The sequence below is a fragment of the Herpailurus yagouaroundi genome, unplaced genomic scaffold, assembly GCF_014898765.1.
Source record: "Herpailurus yagouaroundi ecotype Mexico unplaced genomic scaffold, PumYag 197, whole genome shotgun sequence".
NCBI classification, from domain to species: Eukaryota; Metazoa; Chordata; class Mammalia; order Carnivora; family Felidae; genus Herpailurus; species Herpailurus yagouaroundi.
Window position 1 is genome coordinate 31,181,428 of NW_024412428.1, and position 19,712 is coordinate 31,201,139.

A 19,712-nucleotide genomic window follows, 5' to 3' on the forward strand; every position below is an offset into this window, starting at 1 on the left:
GTTATAGCACATTCATAGGTCAGAAAATTCATTATTGCTAGGATGTCACGTCTTTCTAAATTGAATTATAGATTTAATGCAATACCAAACAAATCCTAGGAGTCTTTTTTTTTTCTTTTAGAAATTGATAAACTGATTCTAAAATTTCATGGAAACAAAGGTCGTGATACAGCCTAAAAAAATTAAAAAAAAAAACACATTTAGATAACTACCTGGTCTTAGGAATTATTTTAAAGTAGCAGTAATGAAGACAATGCAGCTTTGATGTCAAACAAATAGGTCATTGAAACAAAAGAAGGTCTGAAAAATAGAAGCACACAATAAGAACAATGGAGTTTTGGAAAAGGTGCAAAGGCAATGTAGGGGAAAAAGGATGTAACTTTCAACAAATGATTCTGAAACAATTGGATATCTTCTGCGAAAATTAAAATTAATTAAATTCATGCACAAAGACTCAAAATTCATTATAAATCTGAATGAAAATAAAGAAAATATAGCAAAAAAATTTTTATGACTTGGGGATGTACAAAGATTTCTTAGATACAATACCAAAAGCATGCCTGAAAAGAAAAAAATGATAAATGAGCCTTCAACCAAATTAAGAAGTTCTGTTCTTTGAAAGAAAATGATAAAACACACCACAAACTAACAGACACTATTTGCAATTCTTACATTTGATAAGTATTTGTATCCAAAACATATAAATTCTTTCAAAACTCAGTAAGAAACAACTCCATTAAAAATGGGCAAAAAATTGGACCAATACTTCACCAAAGAAGGTATACAGATAAGCACATGAAACAGTATTCAGCATTGCTAATGATTATGAGTATACTAATTAAATCCAAAATAAAATTCCAACACACAACTATTAGAATAGCTAAAATTAAAAACATTAACCATGCAATGTGTTGGAAAGAGTGTGGAGAAACTAGAAGTCTCCTAAACTGTTGACCAGAATACATGATACAAACTGCTTGAAAGCCAGTTTAGAAATTGCCTAAAAAGTTCACGTACAGCTAGCTACTCCATGATCCTATCATTCTATATATCCATACAAAGACTGGTGCATTTAGGGTTTGTCCTCTGTTTCGTTGAGTTTAACTTTTTTTTTAAGTTTCCACGTATAAATGATACCGTGCAGTATTTGTCATCCTCTATCTGGCTTATTTTACTTAGCATAATGGGCTCCGGGTTCATCAGTGTTGTCACAAATGGTAGGATTTCTTTCTTTCTAATAATTGAATAATATCCCATTGTGTGTGTGTGTGTGTGTGTGTGTGTGATGTTATATATCATATACATATACATATATATGTGTGTGTGTGCATATATATATACATATACATATATATACATATACATATATATATACATATATATATATACATATATATATATCCTTATTTCTAATAATTGAATATCTCATGGTGTGTGTATATATATATACACACATATCACATCTCCTTTATCCATTCATCAGTTGACAGAAACTTAGGTCCTTCCCATATCTTTCTTGGTTAATGTGAATAATGCTGCAATGAACATGAAATTGCAGACATTTCTTTGATATAGTGTTTTCATTTCCTTTGGGTAGATAAACACTTTAAATATTTTTCAGTTTTATGTGTCAATTATACTTCAGTAAAGCTGAAAAAGAAAAACACCTTTATTTGTAGTAGCCCCAAACTAGAAACAACTGAAATGTCCGCCAATGGGTAAAGAACTATGTTATATCTGTACAATAGAATACCATTCTGCAATAAAAAGGAATATAAATATACATTACAACATAGATGAATCTATATCAATTACGTTGAGGGAAACACACACACACAAAGAACTGATACTGTACAGTTCCATTTATTTAAATTATACAAAATGTTTACTAATCTATAGGGGCAGAACTCATGTAAGTGATTGCCATAGGATACGGTTGGGAGAATGCTGGGTGGAGGGGAATTATAAAGGAGAATTTATGAGTGATTGAACTATTCATTATCTTAATTGTGGTGATGGTTTCATGGATAAAAATATGTATTTCAAACCATATACACTTTAAATATGTGATTTCTACCCTCTGACCCAGCAATTGAACCACTAAGTATTTACCCAAGCATACAAAAATACTGATTTAAAGGAGGCAAAGGTACCACAATGTTTATAGCAGCATTATTAATAATAGCTAAATTATGGAAAGGGCCAAGTGTCCACTGACTGGTGAATGGATAAAGAATATGTGAGATATATATATATATATATACATACATATATATATAATGGAATATTACTTGGCCATCAAAAAGAATGAAATTTTGCTATTTGCAATGACATGGATGGGGCTAGAAAGTTTTATGCTAGCAAAATAAGTCAGAGAAAGACAAATACCATATGGTTTCACTCATATGTGGAATTTAAGAAACAAAATAAATGAACATAGGGGAAGGGGGAAAAAAGAGAGGGAAGCAACCATAAGAGACTCTTAACTATGGAGAACAAACTGAGGGTGGCTGCAGGGGAGGGGAGTGGAGGATGTGTTAAATGTGTGATGAGTATTAAGGAGGCACTTGTGTTGAACACAGGATATCATATGTAAGTGATGAATCACTAAATTCTACTCCTGAAACCAATATTATACTATATGTTAACTAACTAGAATTTAAATAAAAATTAAAAAAAGAAAACATATAAGTATGTGCAGTTTAATGTCTACTAGTTATTCCTCAATGAAACTTACTTCTTTTCTGAGTAATCTCATCAGCAGTGCCTCCACCCCCACCCCCACCCCCCCCCCCCCAAAAAAACCCAGTCAAACAAGAGAAGCTTCTATAGGACTTGAGAAGTCGTTCCTGTCTCTCAAGGCAGAAAGATGTGTAGGGCTGAGGGAATAGAAGGGGAGAGTGGGTTGAGTCAGTTATGGATCTCAGGCTGGAGAGGAACAGTGCTCCAAAAGAGATCTTAATAATTCTACTTTGTAACTTCTTTTTAAGAGAATGATTTTGTGAGCTAGGTTTTGTTTCATTTGTTTAAGTCATTTTTTTCTATGCCTTAAAGAACCCTTTGGGCTTTAGGTTGTCCCATTGTCATTCAGTGACATTTTTACACCTGGCATCCAACCAGGGCCTGTTCAGGAACTAGTGGGAACTGGGTCAGAACAGCAATGCCAAAGTGCTGCTTGTTGTATGAGATAAACCCTTGCTCTTCCTAAGCCCTCACCTTGAAAAACATAGGTTGGCTTTTCTTCTATTATAACCTTTTAGAAATCATGTTCGTTTTCTTTTTAGTGTTTATTTCAAATTGTTGTTATCTAAATACAAATACAGCATGAAAAGAATGTAATCATCCAGCATAATTTGACTGTACCTCCAGCTAAGACACAATTATGAATCTCTCTGTGAGTCTGAAGCATATGTGCATTGCTTAGGATATTTTCTTTATTTTATTAGGAACCATTAATTATCCACATTGTGTTTTGTCACCCTCAGTAAATATCCTATCAAAACGTGTTTCTGTTTAATATTACTACACACACACACACACACACACACACACACACACACTCACACTGTATAAACTGTTTTCATACATGTTACAAAAGTAAGGTTTCATAGTACAGTTTAGTATTACAATTACAAGATTTCACACTACTGTTCAGTATTGCAAAATAAGCTATGTATTTTTTTCAGGTACTGATAAGTATGTGTAAGTCACTTATTTCAATGGGAAACTTATCATCTGTGGTACATGGGAAAGATATTGTGGGGAAAAAAGACATAAAAAAGAAAAAAACAAAATGAAAGATTGTAGAGACCCAGGAATTTTAATAATTGGAAATTTGACTTGCTGTTGAGAGAATGGGGAAAGTAAGCATGAGTTAACAGCTAATGAGTCTATAAATGTATTTATGTTACTGTAGACTAATATGAACATGCAATTAATGAGAAAAAATAGTTGTGGCCATTGATGTTTTAGAGCCATTAAAATGAAGTCACTGCATTGAAAAAAGAAACGTTTTTTTTTCCTTCTGTTTTTCTTGCAAAGATACACAAATGCAAAAGGAACAAATCTTAATGGATAATACCAGAGCTAATAGGAGAGAATTGCTTACTGTAATTGCTACAGTATGCATTTTTCAAAAAATTCTTTTTTTAAATTTGAGAGAGAGAGAGCAAGGGCATGTGTGCATGTGTGGGGAGGAGGTGCAGAGGGAGAGAGAGAGGGAGAGAGAGAATCCCAAGCAGGCTTCAGGCTCAGTTCCGAGCCTGGTGTAGGGCTGGATGCCACAACCCTGGGAACATGACCTGAGCTGAATTCAAGAGTTGGTCGCTTAAAGGACTGAACCATCCAGGCACCCATAGAGTATGCATTTTTAATCATGTTTGAATCTGAAAAAACACATATCCATACACATAACATTATTGTAACTTAACATTGCTAAAGAGTATGTGTTTATCATCTAACTAATCTTAATCCAAAGTCAGTCACATATTCTATAAAACTGTGTTTTTATCTACACTATTTACATTGGATGCTTCCAGATTTTTAGCAATAACAAATAATTAGTTATCTATCTTTTCTTATTTTTTCTGTTTATGTAATAGAGTTAGATAAAAGGATTCATTTTAAAAAGGAACAAATGAACACAAAAATGGATAATATTTTATTAATGGAACAATTTATTTACAAAAGCCCAGATAACAAAGGACAATATATAAAAAGAAAAAAAATGTTGGACATTAGCAAAAAAAAATACAAATTAGATCACTGAGATATTTTCATTATTTAATATTTTTAAATGTTATTATTTGAATAAGCAAAGAGAGAAGATAAATCACCCATCTCAGTACTGCTAGTAAGACTATAGTTTAGTTCCCCTGTTTAGAAGGTCAATTTGGAAATAAGTACAGTGCTTTTTTATAACACAATCTCATTTTTCTAAGAAATTTCCTTTTATGAAAAACTCCCATGTAAAAAGAGCAATTGGGTAAAAAGAGGTTAAGAAATAGAGTTTGGGACTTTTTAGTTCCTAACCACTTTCTCTCCAGTGAAACTATTATTTTTTTTATAATACAATATAACAAGCACAGTTATTTTTCTTCTAGGAATTTCAACAATAAATGTATTTTCTATATTTATTGTATATTTCTCTTTATAATTCTGAACACCACTGAAAAAATCCTCAGTTTAAAAACATTTTCATTTTTATTCAAATCTATCATTTCCTATCATCACCAGTATTATCATTGGCAAGGCAATTAATACTCATTCTTAAGATCCTAATACTCTTTCTCCCAAATGGTTACTATACACAATATATGCTGTGGGCAATTGTTTTGTGACAATGTTAGTTTCTGATGGTTACAGGATCTAGGCTATGTTTGTGTGTTAAATAGCAATTATAGTACTTAACTTTAAAGTAGACTTATAGCCTACTTTATTATGAAAACTTACTGTATAGGAGAAAGTCTATAGCGAATGTTTTTACACTGTTCATGTATTTGGTTTCATTGCTTCCAAGTTTTTTCGTAAAGATATCATCAGCTATGTACACAGAAAATTTATTATAAATTTAATTAATACATTCAGAAATAACTGTTGAGCACAATTTTCCTATGCTTGATATAGAGAAAATAAAAACTGGCAAATCTTTAAGAAAAGACGGGTTAAAGTTATGATGTATGATACAATATAAAAGGATATTATAGTCATTGTATTTTGTTTCATGTGAAATATTTTCATATAATAAATGTTGGCAACATACTGAAATAAAAATTAGGCCTCAACATATAGAAATAATTTATAGAATTCTGTAATATATATTCATTTGCATATTTATAGTTTTGCATAATTGTATCAATAGATATTTGAAACAATTACATAAAAAGAGTAAAATAATTTATACAAAATGTTAACTGAACAGTGATTATAAATTGATTATGAGTTATAGAAAATATCCACTCATTATGCCTTTCTAACATTTTCCAAATATTTTATGGTAGGCACATAGCAATTAGAAAAATTATGCATATACCATATGTATACATGCACACACACACAAACACAGTTGACCCTTGAACAACACAGGTTTGAATGGGGTGGATCCAGTCATGTGGATTTATTACAGTATAGCATTGTAAATATATATTCTCTTCCTTAGGATTTTCTTTTTTTTTTTTTTAATTTTTTTTCAACGTTTTTTATTTATTTTTGGGACAGAGAGAGACAGAGCATGAACGGGGGAGGGGCAGAGAGAGAGGGAGACACAGAATCGGAAACAGGCTCCAGGCTCCGAGCCATCAGCCCAGAGCCCGACGCGGGGCTCGAACTCACGGACCGCGAGATCGTGACCTGGCTGAAGTCGGACGCTTAACCGACTGCGCCACCCAGGCACCCCTTCCTTATGATTTTCTTAATAAAATTTTCTTTTCTCTAGCTTACTATATTCTAAGAAAACAGTATATAATACATTTAACATGGAATATATGTGTTATTGACTGCTTATGTTATTTTAAGGCCTCTGGTCTACAGTAGGCTATCAGTAGTTAACTTTTGGGGGAGTCAAAAGCTACACATGGATTTTCTACTGTGCAGGGGGCTGGTGCCCCTTATCCCTGCATTAAGGTTCAACTGTAAATAATATTGGGCAATGAACTCCCTCAAAAAAAGCTAAAACTCCATTTAGGATGAAGCCACATATAATTTTAGTTTATGTCCTCTAACTCATTAGCAAATATTTATGTGGAATACATTATAGTTTGATAGAATATAAAACTAAAGTTTCTTTTCTTACTGTTTGCTATTTTGACAATATAGTTGGCTTCAGTTTCATTTTATTTTTCATTGACAACCTAATCTTTCCACAAATCATTAGCCTGTTCATTAAAAATCTTCTGTAAACAAAATTTTTCCCAGACTCAGAGCTTCTGCATAGGCTTCTGTGCCTTCCTGGCATGCTCTTCATTCCCTCATCTTGAATAATTCACACTCATTCTTCAAATTCCTATTTAAATATCTCCTCCTTATACTTTATGATAAAATAAATCAGACCTCCTTCATTATAATTTCTTTAACTTGTATAACATTTGTAATGTTCAATAATTATAAATTTAGTCACATTATCATTTATTTATTTTTTAATGCATTAGGCATTTATTTTATTTTTTTAAGGTTTATTTATTTTTAGAGAGAGAGGGAGCACTTTTGTACGCATGCAGAAGCAGGGGAGGGGTGGGAGGAGTGGGGGGCAGGGTGGGGGAGAGAGAGAGAGAAAGAGGAAGAATACACAGCAGGCTTCATGCTGTCAGCACAGAGCCAGATGCAGGGCTTGATCCCACGAACTGTGAGATCATGACCTGAGTTGAATGAAATCCAGGGTCGGATGTTTAACCGACCCACCAGGCACCCCACGTTTATTTAATTTCTATCCACTGCTACTAGACAGTTCATTTTGTATTTTCATTTATTCATTCATTCAATCGGTCAACCAAAAAAAAAAAAAATGAGTTTTTACTAAGTTCTAGACAGAGATGTAGGAATTACAGATTCCTCAGGAAACAAAGCTGATGATGTTCCTACCCTCATGGAATGTAGTTCTAGAGAAGAAACAGAAAAGAAGAAATATGTATGTATGTATGTAACTCCATTCAGTGGTAAGTGCCCTGGAAAAGTGAAGGAGAGTATGGGGATGAAGACTGATGAAAAGAATGGGTTTCTGTTATCTCAGGGAAAGGCCAGGGAAAGATCACAAGAATGATGACACCAGGGCAAAAATCAGAATGAAATGATGGAATGCAAAGATATGTGGGAAGAGAGTTCCAGGCAAAGAACTACATTTTTGAAGGCCTTAACAAAAGAATGTGTTTGGAAAATATTAAGAACTGCAAGATCAATGTCATTAAAGCAGAGTGAGTCAGAAAGTGTGGTCTGAGATGAAGGCAGAGAAGTAGAAAGTGGTCAGATCATGTAAGGTCTATGCTGGCCATGGCTACAGCTTTGGATTTTAGTCTGAATTATGACGGGAAATCATTGGAAGGCTTTGGGGTGGAAACGACAGAATCTGGTTTAACTATTAAAAGCTCATTCTAGTTTTCATATGGAAAACATTTAGAGAGTTCAAATGGGGACCAGCTAAGCTAAATGGCTATTTTAGTTGTCTTCCCAAGAGATGGTTCTACACTGACACATATCAGGTCCTATTAGAGTGGATAGATATTGTTGGGACTCAATTCAATAATATTTTTTCTGAATGAACAAATGCAAAAACAAAATGAATTTATATATCTATATACCTATATCATCTATATATCTGGTCTAGTCTACATCTAGTTCTTTCTTCTTTGACAATTTGCGAGGACATTTTAGGGAAGTGTTCTAAGGACAGATTACATAGAGTTTTGCCAGTTTCAGCTATTGACCATTTTTATTCTCCATATCACCTAGTGCAGAAATCTATCAAGAGAAGCATAAGACCATTGACAGTTCTTACTGACTTTTCATGCCCTGTGACTTAATGTACAAAAATCATTAATAGGCTAAACTCTAAGAACTTAATATTGACATGACAATTTTACTGAACTGTACCTAAAATCTTCCAGAATATTCAGAATCAGGATGAAGAGTCCCAGGTTGAATCAAGTAATAATTTCCAACATGCAGATCATGGATTCTATTCCCAGCCATCCACAAGGCTTTACATTTTTCTTCTGCCCAGCAGCTTCTCCCAGTTTTGCTTATTGCCTCGCTTTCTTGTTTAATGTGATAAAAGATATATATAAAATTATATATATATGCATATATATATGTAGTTTTACATATAATCTTATATAATGATAATGTTTTTTTCTGTCACCATCTACCAAAAACCTAAATAGGCAGTTCCCTCTGCTATGTAACTATAGAGTAAATAGTCAATGCCATCACTTTGAAATATGTTCTCTAATATTTAATTAACAAAATGAAAAACAGCCATGGAGAAAATCAGCTCTTTAGTTATATAGGACTATATTTTTCAAACAATTCCTTTAAATGTTTCACCAATGTTAAAAGATGGTTTTATTTGGACTGGGAAAGAGCTTATGGCTCAATTCATGGACATTTAAAAACTCTTGCTATTTTCAAATATTTTACATTTCCATGACTTGGTGAATTAGAAGAATCAATGGACAAAAATGACAAGAATCCAGTATCAACAATAGTTTTCTATAAGTCTTGATAACACATATTTGGAGATTTTTTTCAGCCTAATAATTTTATTACCAGTCTCCCTGGAAACGAGTATTGGGCCCTTATTTATCTATTCTTTGTGGATGGAAGACAGTAGCAAATTTTGGAAAACATTTATTTAATTATGGCATTTCTTTGACTCAACTTGATGCAAAAGTGCATTTTCTACTCAAATGATCTCTATTTTAGAATCCTCAATCTCCAAAAGAAAATGGTAGTTCTCTCCCTACTCAACTGACTTTTAAGAGTCAGCTTAAGAGTAGACAGGCTGCCTGCAATTCAGTCCTTTCTCAGAGTGGTCACCTCAAAATTACTGCCACTAATAACATTAAGTTGAAAAACTAAAACGGATGGAGGATTCCTGAGAGATCTACATTCTAACTGTAGGTGGTTGAATGTCTACCATTGAACAAAGCCAGAAGAAAAACATTTCTATTACTGCACTTTTCAATGTTTTTATTATTATTATTATTATTATTATTATTATTATTATTATTATTTTACAGAAGACCAGCACTGAGGGGCAGTATAAAAAAAGCAATGGAGCTCCCATTTACCATAAGAGCATTCTTTATGAAGTCTTATGATAAAATTTCACTCTGAACTCAGATTTAGAAAGAGTTGTGCTTCTAAGCAATGTGTCGTTTTTATCTTATATACTGTGTGACTCATTACCACTCTTATATTTCCCTTGTTTAATGACAGAGAAAGCATTTAGGCAACTGTGTCTTGCCATTTGTCGGGCCCACATAGTAAGAACACATAGCATTCACTTGAAGCATTTAGCTTCCCTTTAGCTTCATCTTTGACTGATTAGAAATTATCTGGTATTTTTGGCTAATATCAGTAACCTCTGACAGTGAGAGATCAGAAGATATTTGGGGGACAATGTCTGGCTATAGAACAAAGATCTGTGCTCTCTTTCCCTAGTAGAAATTACACTGATCTACATTTCCTATCTCCTAGTATTTCTTGGGGGCCACGGGAGTGTATCTAGGACAATAAATTGTGGGCAGAAATAAAATCTGCTGTTGTTAAAGACTGAACCAAATGTGATTCCTCTTCTTTTCTCTTCTTCTAAGTGCCAGCTGTATATTGAAACTCAGGATGATTTTGTGAGCTACACATGGAAGATAGCATATTTTCTGCCATATTGGGTCCCTGAATGACTATACTGAACAAAGCCACTGCTTGCTTTCTTTAAAAAAAAAAAAATAATAATAATGCTTATTTTTGACAGAGAGAAAGAGCCAGAGCATGAGTTGGGGAGGGGCAGAGAGAGAGAGGGAAACACAGAATCCAAAGCAGGCTCCAGGCTCTGAGCTGTCAGCAAAGAGCCTGATGTGGGACTTGAACTTGGGAATAGTGAGATCATGACCTATGCTGAAGTTGGATGCTTAACTGACTGAGCCACCCATGCATCCCACCACTGCTTTGTCTTTACCACCACACCGATTGATATTTACAATAGCAAATACCAACCATTGTAACAAACCACTGAAGTTTTAGGGCATATTTGTATCATCAAATTACCTTAATTATATTAATTTGTCACTTAATTGGGATACTGCTATTTCCAAAAACTGCCCCATGTTGTCTAGTGGCAAAATATTTGGGAAAGCTGACCAAGATTACTTGGGAAGCAGAATGTGTCTACTGAGACCAAATCTCTTTTGGAATAATTGAAAAGCAGGAAATCAGTGTCTGTTGATTGTTACTGGTAGTATTTAGCAAAATGTTTGAAAAAAGAAATGTGCTTAAGAAAAGATCAGCTGGTTTGCAAGCCAAAATAAATCAAAATAGAAAACTACCCAGAAATTTGGAGACTTGCAAAATGGGAAATTCCTGTATTCAGTAATTCTAATCTCCAGAGTCAATTATGAGTATGAAAGCTACAAGGCCCAGTAAGACTCAGTCTTGTGGCAAAAATTTTTAAATGTGATGATTCTTGATTTCCTTTTTTGGGATCCACATGTGGGAGCTTGGAAGTCACCACTCCATCCAACAACAACTAAAATAATGAACAAGCTGAAACAACTCTTCTTGGATCAATGAGAGCGGGGAGGAAACAGGGTAAACCACTTCTCCCAACATTCTGCTTGTTGTTCAAACAACAAATTTGTTACCATCAGATACCAAGCAGAATCATGACGGGGAAATTTGAACTGTAACTGACCAAATATGGAGGCCTAGCGTGGACAACTCTGAAAGTTAAAAACTACACAGAAACCGAGTCATAAGGGTCCCAACAATACTGTGAGATTTACCTCGAGGAGCACGACTAGAGTCCCACAGTAAATACTTGAGAAAAATATTCTGCTTCTGTCAGGGGGAAGTGGAAAGAAACCATTGTTAAATATGTCAGACCAATCTGTTCTTAACAAGTTCTGCCCTTGGGAGAAATAATTAAGCAGAATGTAACCTACCTGGGTATTATCAAAGCCTAACTTACCTGGGTGAAGGGAAATAACCAACTCCAGTTCATTCTAGCAATGCTATTTTACCATAGTGGGAAAAAAATACCGAGAAACACTTCTGAAGTTCACAGTCTAGAAGCACAGGCTGACTACAAGACTGAGACCTAGACATCAGACTGTAGAACCCTGATCCTCCCACACACACTTTGCCACTATTTACGGCAATTCCTTTTGCCCAGAACATCATGTTTGACTGTCAAGAGGGCAAAAAGCACAGCTCAAAACACTGAAAACTGAAGAGCAAACAGAACAAAGACAAAAAAAAAAAAAAAAAAAAAACCATATCCAAGAACTATGGGACAACTACAAAAATTATATCATATGTATTGTGGGAATGTCAGAAGGAGAAGGCAAAAAGAAAGGAGCAGAAGAAACATTTGAGACAATAATGACTGAGTTTTCCAAAGTTACCGTCAGATACCAATACAGGTCCTGGAAGCTCAAAGAACAACAAGCAGAATAAATGCCCCCCAAAAAACAAAACAAACAATAAACCAAAAAGTGTCCAAAACCTGCACGGAGGCAAATCATTTCCAAACTATAGAAAATAAAAGAAAAAGAAAGAAACCAGAGGGAAAAAACCACTTTACTTGTAAAGGAACACAAGTAAGAATAACATCTGATTTTTTCTTGTAAGCCATGCAGGCAAAAAAGAGAGTAGAATGAAGTATTTAAAATAGTGAGAGAAAACAAAAACAAAAAACAAAAACACTAATCTAGAATTCTGTACCCTGTAAAATCATGCTTAAAAATTAAGGAGAGATATACTTTCTCAAACAAAGAAAACATGTTTTTTTTTTTCCCACCTATTGTTTTAGATGATCTCAAAATAGCCACCATTCTCTCATAAGAAAGATATTAAGGTTGAGAAAGCAATGGAATATATATAAATCTTGAGAGGTATTTCTCAAAAAGAACTTTCAGGGTCATAGTGGCACATTATATTAATAGGAAGAAAATTAAGAATAATCCAACTAAGTTTTCTAGGAAATTATATTACAACAGAAATCATAAGACTGTTTATTCAAGACTCCAATGATTGTTAAAACGAGTTTTGGCCTCCTATACTTGCACAAATGGAAACAGGATAGATGGTCTTAAGTAAAGCTTCCTTTTGAGGAAGAGAGAGTAGTAAGGGGCTGCCAGAAGAAGGAACTACAAGGATATTTGGTAATCAGCGGAGTGGACCAATGCAGAGATACATCTTAATAAGGATTTTGCTTTTCTTTGTGATATGTGGTCTTGTCCAGCAGGGACAATATTTCTATTCTCTTTGATTCTCTCTGGGGTCATGTCACTGTTTGGTCCATGAAGCATGGACCAAATTGATCTATTCTAAGTCTAACTCTTCTTCTTTGATGGTTAGTATCCATGGCAACCTTGGAAGCCACATATTGAAGATGGTACAAACTCCATTGCTCTTGGTTGCAAATAAAGCTCTGTTGTGTCTACCCACTAAAATTTGGAGGTTTATCTATTATAGCAGCTTTCATTACCATCTCTGTCTCCTAATCCATAAGTTTATTATCAGGTAATGTATTACAATAGAAGTCAATCACAGACTGAATTCTATGAAATGTACAAAATTTTAGCAAGAAACTATATAAGCAGTCACACCACTGTCTTTATAAGCTGTCTTAAGGCATTTTGATAAATATCTTGGATAAAAAATGTCGACCAGACACAGACAAAACAGTATTCTCATGGCAGAACCAGTCAGTACTCCAGTTGAGGCTCCTCAGTACTTCAGTCTTGTCACTACAATTTTGCTGGCTTCTTTATCCCCAAGCAATTATTCGTTCTCATGCCATCTGAGGGTTCCGCCATTTGTCTGGGCGTGCGATCCACACACACATACACACACACACAAATACTGATTTTACATCATCTTCGCAGCTCTCCATGTGTGTCCTGGAATGGAATTTTAAACTATCTAGTCTTTGCTGTTTTCTCAGTTTTCTGTTGCCATTAAATCGATGATTTATGTGTAATAATGTATACTTCCTGCTTCCCTTTTGCTTTTAGTGAGAAAATAATTTTACGTTAAGTTGCTGCATCTACACCTCAAATGTTCATCATGGGTTTCATCTTTCCAATGAGACCCAGGGCCTAACACCAGCGACAGACTTCAACAAGGTTTTGTTTATGGAGAAAACGGAAACACCTCATGTACTTCCTGTTTCTCCTGAATTTCTTCACATGTGTGGTTATGTAGCCACACATTATGTCATATTTTATGAATCACATTGAAAAAAGGTTCCATAGGTACAAAAATGCATCTGTATTAACTATGTCTTTCCAAAATGTCTTTTCCACACTCCTACCTTAGAAAGTAGATATTTAAAAAATAATCTTTTCTTAATGATTCATAAATATGTAGCATTTGATGCTCCCTCCTTCTGCCCTTTACTATCAAATATGTGAATAGTGTTATATCTTAGTTGTGGGTCAGTGCTAACATTTTGCATCTAGAAATAATTTGACCTTCATTCTAGATCTGTGGCTTTTTGTGTGTGTGGCTTTTTGTTTTTGTTTGTTTGTTATAAATGTTTATTTATTTTGAGAGGGCGTGCATGAGAGAGCAGTAGTGAGGGAGGGGCAGAGAGAGAGGGAGAGAGAATCTGTGCTGCCAGCTCAGAGCCCGATGACCCATGAGATCATAAGCTGAGCCAAAACCAAGAGTGGGAGGGTTAACCAATTAAGCTTTCCAGGCAACCCTTAGATCTGTGTTTATTTAATAGTTGAGGGATATTAGGACAATCCCTCAGTTCATGGGGTATCAGTTTCTCTTGCTAAAATGAAGTAGGCAAAGTGCTTAAAATCAAAAGGTAAGTCCTGTTCAGCTACAAAATTTGTTGTCTGATATTAGGATTTATCTATGCTGAATTCACCATATATCTGTTAAAGAAAATCAGAGCCAGATAGAAGTTAAAGCAGTGAGGATAGATTTCATGGGGAAAAAAAAAGTATTATAGTAGGGGAAGAGAGCCTCCAGAATATAAATCGGCTCAATTCCAAATACAACCATAACCAGGGGGCATTTACAGTCAAGAAGCAAGGAGGCTGGGGAAAGGACTGGGGACATTAGTGAATGGGAAATTACTAAGAAGAGACTTCAAATCTGGGCGTGGATTCCGGTGAATCTAACCTAACAGAAATCTTGCTGAAGGTAGTCCAGAGTGATTAGATATCACCTGGGGGATTGTAGGGATAAAGGATTTGATCAGATATCAGGAATGGAGAATTCTTGCTAAACTCACTTAGCAAGAGTTTTGTTAAAAGTAGATTCTACAAGGAAGTAACAAGGATGAGTCTTACTAGGGAGAGGGTTCAGAGAAATCTGACCCAAGTTTGGTCAAAGAATCTTTGTCATACCCTAGAATTAACTCTTGTTTGTTTTTACAGATTTCTGTAATTTGGACAATACCTTTTTATTTTAGGTTCACTTCCTTGTCATGAAATATCAGAGAAAGAAATATTCCGATTATTAAAGTTCCTTGTTAGTCATAACCAAAGTTGCCATGCTTACAGGCTTACTGTGTACCAGGTTGGTACTAAGTGCATGTATCTTTCAGAATAGCCTACCTTATGGCACAATACCAACTCCAAAATCTCACCATCTTAGAAAATCAAAGGCTTATTCCTTGCTCATGTCATATGTCCACTGTAAGTTGGCTGCAACTCTGCTTAGCACCACCTACATTCTGGTACCCAGCTGATGGCCCACCTCTGTCTGAAATATTCTCAATCTTGTGGGAGAGAGAAACAAGAGGTATCATGGAAAACTACATGATGCTTCTCAAAACTTCTGCCCAATGTAATACACAGCATTTCTGCTCAACTACCACAGACATAAGCAAATCTATGGCATTGGCTTGGTGTCATGGGGAGAAGAAGTAAACATTACCATAGAAACATTCAATAATTGTGAAAAATAATACAGCCTGCCAAAGAGTTCTTAAGTATATTATTATATATAAACTTTAAATCAGGACTGATTGTAATTTTTTTTTCTCTTTTAAATAGGGAAAAACAAAATTATAAATGTAGAGCTGTTACATTTAAAAAGCCTGGATTTGAATGAAGATTCAGATCTGTAGTTTTCAATTTGAATTCATTTTGTCAAATTTTGATAAATTGGTTATATTCTTTTATGGGGATCTCCTAAAATGCAAGTAAGAATGATAAAGTAAGAAGTATAATTAGGAAGACGATGATAGTGAAAACATAAGATTAGCAATGAATTTTCTCTTTTAAATGTTCAGAATTCTGTTGTCTTAGTCAAATATATACTCTAAATGGCTTCTAAGCATTAAAAATGTTGGGGATTTTGTAATGGCAGACCTTTATAATGATTTGATTTAAAAATTTTGATTTCAATGTTTTATTTTCTTAGTCTAGGATGTGGAGAAGCAGTGAGTCAAAGTCAAAGAAGTAGAGCAAGGAGAAAGGGAGGGGCAAGCATAGCACTTTTCATCACACAGAAATTGAGAATTTAACAGTTGATTAGCTATTAGAGTGTCTTGGTAGTTCCCTTGTGTTTTACATTCCTTTCAGCTTAATTAATGACTCACTCTGCCTCTTAATCTGCCTTCCTTAGATTACCAACACAGTACCATTGTTTATTTAAGGAGAATTGCAGGGAGGTGGATGTTAAATAGTATAGGTCAGTATCTCATCCATAGTTGAATGCCTAATAATGTCTTGCTGATTCATATTTAGACCTTATTCTGCATTTGACATAGTTCATGGTTGGTATACAATATGGATTTTAATCTTTACTACTTTGGAATTTCTTCAGAGATTTTGAAATTGTTTTAGAAAAAAAGTATTTTTTTTAAGTTCCACAGATAAAGCATAAAAATGAAGTATGTTTCATATTCCTTGATCTAGGGCTTCCATGTAGGAATATATGATCATTGATATAAAAAAAAAGCACAGTTCATACTAACCACCCTCAAATACACAGGTAAAATGGTGCAGCGTTTAAGAAAACAAAGCATGGTTGAAATTGGAGTTGCTGCCCTATTATTGAATTATGATATTTACTCTCATATATTCCCAAAATTTCACTGTTATTAATCCAGGAAATCAAGAATTTAAGATCCTCTCTGCTTCTCTCCCTGTCTCTCTCTGGGTATCTCTCCTTAGCTTTGGAGGCTACAATAGGCTCTGTTGAATTTCTTTGTTATTTTATTTTGTTTTATTTCATTTCATTTCATTTCATTTCATTTCATTTCATTTCATTTCATTTCATTTCTTTTATCTTATTCTATGAGACACTATAATCTCATATTCAGAGGTTCTACATTAGATTTAATTTGTCCTTCAAAACTGGATTAGAGAGAGATGCCAACACATATGGTAACTCCTGGAACAGTTTGCAGCTTGAACAACCTACAGGAAACCATGAAAGCCACATTTCCTGTCAGTACTGTGAAGCCAAAATCTGCGTTTGAAAATGAACTTGAGCATGTACCTAAAATCTGTGCAAAAATCCATTTAGTGATCTTGTATAGTTTTAGAGGTGACATATCCTGAGTGACATTCCAATAAAAGCTACCAAAATCTTGATTGCATTTTAATGAGTGAAAGTAATTTCGAGTTCTACTTTGTGTTTTTAAATGCATACTATTTTTACAATTTTAAAATTCCACTCCAAATCAAAGTTAAGCTCAATTTCTTATCTCTGATAACCTTGTATATGTGTTCATTTATGTTTCATTTTTCTTCAAAGGACAAGAATACTTGGAATTTCTCTCCTTAATATAGTTTCCCGTTTTTCATGAGCACTCTGATATTTATGTAGTTTATAGCTTTTCTTATTAGATAATAGTTGTGAAATAAACCAGCTACAACTAAATAAATTTCTTAACATCTAAAATATATTTGCTCTCTATGTGAAGAGGTCCTTTGATCTTTCAGAAGGAGCACAGTTGATAAGAAACACTAAAGCAGATTTCCAAAGCCTGAAAGCTTCTGGCTGTTAACAATCAGCACTTCAAAGAATCTTTGACAACAAAGATGGTGACAGCTAAGAGTGTATCATGAGGAGAGTTTATAGTAAACAAATGTCTCCTTTGATGCAAATTTGGTTTTCTAAATACATTAGTTATTACTGGATGTATTTTCAAAGACTGCTCTACAAAGCCTTCTTGAGAAATTGTTCTGTGGCATTACACCAAAGCCTGTATGTATGTATGAAAAATGTTTCTCTTTTTTTTAAACTTTCAACTGGATGATTACCTATACCTATATCGCTATTTCTATGATGTACAATGAGGATAATGTGTCAATTTGGCCTGAAGAACGATCTGTTGTAACAGGACTGTTGTTTTCAGTCACTGAAATAATATACGTAAGATTCTCCACACTTTGGATAAGGTCCTCGCTTCATAGCCTTTACCTGTCCAGGCCTCAGTTACCTGACAGAATCCTTTCCCTGCCCTTTTCTACAACTTCTACTCCCTCCTCTAAGCTTCACATCAGAAACCTGGGGATTTGTCTGTCCTCATGTGCTCTCCTCCGCCATTAATTTTCTCCAATATAATTTTGGTTACCTCATTTTTCTTCTTCTTATCTAATGAAGTTTGAGATTTACTGAGATTCTCTTTTCACACTTGCTCTTATTTCTTGTTTAGTACTCAGAGTGAGCAGAAATGGACAGTACAAATTATGAAATTCAAATTTACAGGTGGCTACCTGCCATGAAGCTAAATTGAATAGAATCTGACAGGTCTAAGGCCAACAATAATTCAGGAATACAGTTTTATATTATATTTATATTTACATAAAAATGTCAGTTTTAAGGGAAAGAAGTGCCTTTTGGTCACCAACCTCATTAATTATATCTTAGCTATCCCACTGGGCCTAAAAGGTGCATGGGAAACCACTAAGTTGGGTGCTTAGAAGTACAAAGTACTTCTCCTAGTCCCTTACTGTTTGATAACTCTGTTTATGGGATTTCATGGCTGAATTGGCGGTCAGAAAACAACCACAGGTATCCATCTAATAAGTGTTAACATGCCACTAACATAGATAATACTGTCTAATTTAAAATTATCAGGGGGCGATTGTGGTGAAAGAGATTTTAATGGCTAAGGACACAAGATAATTGAAAAGACTTATGAAAGAAATATCAGCCCAATTGTAACTTCACATTCTAATGAGTAAATTTTTTCAAAATGATGTGAGCATCTACATTACATAAGCATTCTAGTCATTCAATTTGGCCAGAATAAGAATATTTAATATTAGATTAAAAGGGGAGGTAGTTTACGTCTACCGTCCTGAAACATCGTTTTTTTGTTCTTGTCTATGTCTGTCATTAGCTATAGTTATGGTAAATCCAAACAACTTTTAGTATACATCAGAATTATTTCCATTATTTTCTGAAGTATTTGTACATACATGTACATCATGTGCCTAAGTTTTTGTTTGATGCAAAAATATTAGTATGCTTCTTATGAGTAGCATACCATGATATGAAGAGGAATTAGAACCATCAGTAGATTTATATATTTATGTTTAAACCAAAAAATTAAACAAAATGATATACTTAAAAGTCAACAAAGTAAAATGGAGAAGTATTTAATATACATATGTTAGTAGATTAGATAGTAGTTAGAGTATAGATAGTATTTATATGTTACTCAGTATAGATATAAACTAGTAAAATTAACACTAACATCCTAATATATAGTTAAGACAAAAGTAACAAGAAACATTTACTATAGGACAAAATTCAAATACATATTCAATGTATCTATAAATATTCACTATTGCTGTTAATAAAATAATTGTAAATTAAAAATAGTTAACATATCTTTGCCTTTCAACATTTAAAGGATTGAAACAAATGATCACAAAATAACGAGGGGTCAGGAATAGGATATTTCCAAATGCTACTGGTGAGAATGAAAATTAGCCTACATTTTGGGAGAGCACATTGCCATTATTAGTAGAAGAACCTTTAATATTTTTATTAATTTTATCCCATTTTATGAATTTTAT